Here is a 6,000-nt window from a genome sequence, read left to right on the forward strand (position 1 = left end):
GGATTTTTTAGTGCACTCTCTGAACACCTTGATTGCACACTCATTCTTGGCGGTGACCTCAACCTTGGACTAAATGAAGACATGGATAGGCTCAACACAACAGGAACTCAGCGCAATTGGCAATCCACAAATATAATCAAACAGTATATGAGCGACTTTGGTCTTTGCGATGCATGGCGCTCTCTTCACCCCACCAGTAAGGAATATACTTTTTTCTCGCATGTTCATCACTCCTACTCTCGTCTGGATTATTTTTTGGTCAGCAGCTCACTGCTGTGTGACATTTCAGACACTGAGATTCATCCTATAGCTGTCAGCGATCATGCTCCTGTATCTTTAACACTAATGCACAAGAATAACACTACGCCAAGAAAAAACTGGAGATTTAATATATCACTACTTAAAGATGAAGACTTTATTAAATATTTTAAAAAGGAATGGACTTCATATTTAGACTTTAATGACACTCCCGGAATATCTGCTTCTGTTCTATGGGAAGCAGGGAAAGCTGTGATGAGAGGTAAAATAATTTCTTTCTCATCACACAAAAAGAAAGAAGAAAACAAAAATATTCAGGAATTAGAAAAAAACATCAAATCACTAGAAGAAGCCTACGCGTGCAACCAAGATCAGGAAACATTGAACAAAATATGCAAAACAAAACTAGAATTAAATGAAATTATTAATAAAAAAACACAATTCCTTATACAAAGACTACGCTTGCAGAATTTTGAACACAGTAACAAATCAGGTCGATTTCTAGCTAACCAGCTAAAAATAAATAAAGAAAAAACAACTATATGTGCTGCTAAAGATTTATCGGGGAACACAACATATGATCCTGGAAGAATAAACAACATTTTTAGGGATTTCTATGAAACTTTATACTCACCACAAATAAACCCATCTAAAAATGAAATTGATCTGTTTCTTGACAACGTAACTCTTCCAAAATTACTAGACAGTCAAGCAATGGAACTGGATTCGCCACTGACGCCAAGTGAACTCCAGGAAGCCCTGATAAGTATGCCCAATAATAAGGCTCCAGGTCTAGACGGCTTCCCTGCAGAATTCTACAAAGAATTCTGGACAATTTTGGCACCAGTATTCCACAGCATGTTGCAGGAAATCGAGGAAAAGGGCAGACTACCACCAAATATGAATTCTGCCAACATTAGTCTCCTGCTAAAACCAGGCAAAGACCCTTTATTTCCCTCAAGCTATCGTCCAATTTCTCTTTTAAATGTAGACCTTAAAATAATCTGCAAAGCTCTTTCAAAGAGATTAGAGAAAATGACCCCCCTCTTAATTCATCCTGACCAAACTGGTTTCATAAAAGGTCGGCACTCCTCAACAAACACTCGTAGATTACTTAATTTAATAGACTACTCATACGATAAAAACATCGAAACCATAATATTATCTCTAGATGCAGAAAAAGCATTTGACAGAGTTAACTGGAAATTTTTATTCGCAACTTTACACAAATTTGGTTTTGGAAACTCTTTCATAAACTGGATAAGAATATTATACAATTCCCCAACAGCTCGTATCAGAACAAATGACCAGACATCCTCCAGCTTCTATCTCCTGAGGGGCACCAGACAGGGATGCCCACTCTCCCCTTCACTTTTTGCAATTTTTATCGAACCTCTAGCAGCAGCATTTAGACAGGCTACAACAATTAAGGGCATAAAATGTAAGAACATAGAACATAAAATCAGTCTCTATGCGGATGATGTGTTGCTTTTTCTGCAAAACACACAAACCAACCTCTCTGAGGTAACTACTTTAATAAACTGGTTTTCAAGAGTTTCAGATTATTCAATTAACTGGCCAAAATCTACAGTTCTCCCCATTAACTGCTCCTTCCATAATTCTTCCTCTGCCCCACTGCAATCCGGAAATATTAAATATTTAGGTATTAATGTCTCTCCTAAGCTTTCAGACTTAACTAAATTAAACCACATCCCACTTCTAAAGAAAGTAGAAGGCGATCTGACTAGATGGAAATCTTTACCCATATCACTCATGGGAAGGGTCGCCACTATAAAAATGATGATCTTGCCAAAAATAAATTACTTATTTTCGATGATCCCTAACAAACCATCACAAGATTGGTTCAGATCTCTGGATTCATATATTTCCAAATTCCTTTGGAAAGATAAACCCCCGCGTATCAGCTTAAAAACGCTACAAAGAACCAAGGATAGAGGAGGATTAGATCTGCCTAATTTTCACCAATACTTCTTAGCCAGCAGGCTTCAGTTCATCTCAGAATGGTTAAAACATACCTTCTTAGTTGAGCCCTGGCTAGATGTTGAACAGGCACTATGCAAGGATCTAGAGATTTCAGACCTACCATTTATTAGCTCAAACATCAAAAGACATGAATGCTTTAAAAGTATCAACATCAGCTTTTCTCTGACAGCATGGTGGGAGTTTCTAAAAATAACGGAGTCTTCATTAATCCCATGCAAACGTACACCTATCTGGAATAACCCTGACATATTACAAAACAATAATATGATTAATTTCCCAGAATGGAGTTGTAAAGGAATTAAATACTTAGAACATATATTAGAGGGAACAGAATTTATTCCATTTGACAGACTAGTTGCACAATATGGGATCAACAAGACAAGATTTTTAGAATATCAACAAATTAAATCCATAGTAAAAAAAAAAAAATTTAACCTCAGTCAAGTTGAATTACAAACACCACCAAGCGCGGCACATTTTCTTACTCTTAAATCCCCCAAATTATTATCTAAAATATACAGAACACTTTCTAAATTAGATGAATCAATATCCCTTCCTATTGCAAAGTGGGAAGCAGATTTATCAGTCAGCTTAGACCAAAACTTCTGGTCTCAGATTTGCTTAAAAACCTTTAAATTAATTAAAAAACCCAGTCTGCAATTAATACAATACAAAATACTACATAGAGTGCACTATACAGGTCATCGGATGTTCAAGATGGGCTTTACATCTTCCAACAACTGCTCAGACTGTCAAGGCAATACACCAGACAATTACATCCACGCTCTTTGGTTCTGTCCACCAGTGCAAAAGTTTTGGCGCGAGATATGTGAAGACTTATCGAAGTGTCTGAAATGTAACATTCCAACTTCCCCCTTAGTGTGTTTACTGGGCAGCTTAGATAATGTCACTTCAGAAAAGAATATAGCCCATATGATTTTCACTGCCCTATGCATAGCCAAGAAAACAGTCCTCATGAACTGGAAAAATAAAAATAATCTTAATTCTAACCAATATAGAAATTATCTATTAGATTACATTAGTCTTGACACAGCCTCTGCCACCACATCAGATCAATTGCTCTGGGCTCCTTTTATCAGCTCCATCACCTAGTGGGGGTGGGGGGTCATAGTTTGGTCCCGCCTTCACTGTTGTGATTGGTGTGGGGGTAGGGACAGGCTTAGGGCGTCGGGGGGTTCACCGGAGGCATCTTCCTTGGGGGGCTCAACCCGGGGTAGCGGTCATGTCCGGTTGGGGGCTCTGTTGGCTCTCAGGTGACTGTTTCCTCGCGGCTGCGTGCAGCGGGGCTAGGGGAGGGTCTGTGCTGACGGACGTGGGTTACTGACCTGGTAGCCTGGCTGGCCCTGGGTGGGTCCGGGATGGGCATGGGGTTCTGGGGGTGCTCCGTCTCTGGGCTGGGGCCCGGGCCGGGCCTTGGGGGCTTGGGTCCTGGTTGGTGTGTTGCCGGGGTTGTGGGCGGGTGGGTGCATGGGGGCCCAGCCCTGGAGCAGGGTGCCGCCGGTGCGTCGAGCCGCCTGGGGGGCTCTTCAACTGGTGGGGGAGATGGTCACATCTTGCAGGAGCTTTCCTCTCTTCAGGAACTCTCTCTGCAGGAGGGGGAGATACAGGAGAGGTGGAGGAAGATCTCAGCCTGGGCGTTTACTGTCTTATGTAGTCTGGAAGATGAGTGGATGGTGGGGTGGGTGCAGTTTTCTCTGTGGTGGGGTTGGGTGGACTGTCCCGGGCTCTGTGGGGCCGGGGGGCGCTGCTGCACTGGGCCCCGGTCTGGATGGGCCTGGGCCCCCTTTCCCTGGCGGGTCGCGGAGTATGGGAGTGCCTACTGGGGTCAGCGGGGGAGCTGGCCCCAGGGAGGGGTTACCTGCCCCTCCCTTCCTTCCCTCCCCATCTCCAGCTGCCTCCCTCTTCCCGCTCCACCACAACCACCCACACATGCAGGGCCTTGGAGTAGGGGTATGTCACCAGGGTGCAGAGGAGGCTACCCCCCCCTCTGTCCCCTTCTAGCTGCCTCTGCCTCAATTTTATCCCACAACTTAGACATTCACATTATTCACACTCTCATTACACATACATATAGGATCTTGGGGGTGGGCACAATCACGGAGTCCAAATTACCATCAGGGTGTATACCTCACCCCTGGCGTCGTTGCCCACCTCTCGATTTTAAATACACTTAGACATTGAGGGCTAGCAGGAGGGACTATGCGCTTACCTGCTGCTCCTTGGCAGGTAGCTCCATGCCCTCCTGGGTTTTAATTGCACCTTAGAACACACATGCATCAACACTACAATGAGCGGGTGGAGTGAAGTTTGGAGTCTTCTCCCACCCCCGTTCTCTGCGGCCTGCTGGAGCGGGAGGGCTAGGAGGAGTTGGCCGTCCGACTGCGGTCTGGGGTGTGGGGCCTCCCTGCTGCTACGGAGTCGGGGTGGTCTGCCTCTCCCCACCGCAGGGAAAAGGGTAACACCACCTGGGTCTGGGTGCAGTTCCCCCCTCCAGGGGCAAGGGTACCTAGACCCGGTTTGTAGAGTACGCTTGGGGAGTGTGATCGTGTGTACTCTTTATGTCTGTCTCCACGTTGGTTGAGTGTGGAGTGAGTGCATATGAGAGCATGGGGGGGGGGGGGGGGGGGGGGGGGGGAATGGATGTTTGTGTCTGTGTGTGCCTGTATGTCTGTGTCTATATGTCAGGTTGGGTATCAGACGCCACCTCTCTGGGGGACACCTCAGGCCCTCCAAGGTTTGGAGGCCTATCTCCGCCCACCACCACTTCCCCTGCCAGTGGCGGACTCCCTCAGGTGTCGGTGCGTTGGTGGTTCTTTGTGTCTGGGGGTGGGCGTCCAGGCACACACCGGCTCACTCCTTGGCGGCCGCTTATCGGGGCCTGGAGCCTAGGGCTCGCTTGGGCCCCTTCGGAGGTGGGGTGCCCCCGGCCTCTCGGCCTGGGGCTCGGTCACTCAGGCACAGCTGGGGGCCGGCGGAGCTCATGGGCGCGTCACTGCAACTCCCCCTGGCTTCTGCTCCGCGGCTGCTGAGTGAGCCCTCATCTGGGACTCTCCTCAGCTCTTACTGGAACAGTGGCGCGGCTGCCCCTCTGTTGGTCTTCCATGGTCTCTTGTGTTCTGGGGGCCTCTGGATGTCTGGAGTTTTGATCTCCTCCATACCCGCTTCACACCCCGGAGGACGGGGCTGTGGCCCCCCCACACACTCCCTAGCAGATCATTACATGGAGAAACCTTTGGAATGCAAGCGCGCGGATCCACACAGGTATGCACACGGGTGTTCACTGCTCGTAGACCCAAATTACACCTTTCTTGGCTGCTACTTCGAAGCACATCTGTCCTGCGTGCTGCACAACAACATTGAATATTTAGTATTTACTGCTGTTTACACTTAGCTAGATTAATGCGATGGTGTTGTGTTTAGTATGTTGCTTTGTTTTTTTTTTCTGCTTGTTTTCTATTCTTCTCTCAACAGGTGATCCAGGAGATTTTTATTTTTTTTCTCCCCCCCTTTCTCACTGTCCCTCTCCCCTTCTGTTTTTCCTTTCCTTCCTCTTTCTTTCTCCCTTTCCTATCCCTCACTCATGTCTGTCCCGTCTGTAACATCTGAAAATAAAATATAATAAATAATAAAAACAAAGATCGACCAAATGGACCAATACGGCAATGCCACGATGATCCATTTGGCAAAGTAAATCCATTGGGTATCCTTGTTGGTCTT

This window comes from Mchenga conophoros, linkage group LG15 (genome assembly GCF_057382185.1).
Source record: "Mchenga conophoros isolate Kocher_MC1m ecotype Shallow Benthic linkage group LG15, M_conophoros_male_GT1.1, whole genome shotgun sequence".
NCBI classification, from domain to species: domain Eukaryota; kingdom Metazoa; phylum Chordata; class Actinopteri; order Cichliformes; family Cichlidae; genus Mchenga; species Mchenga conophoros.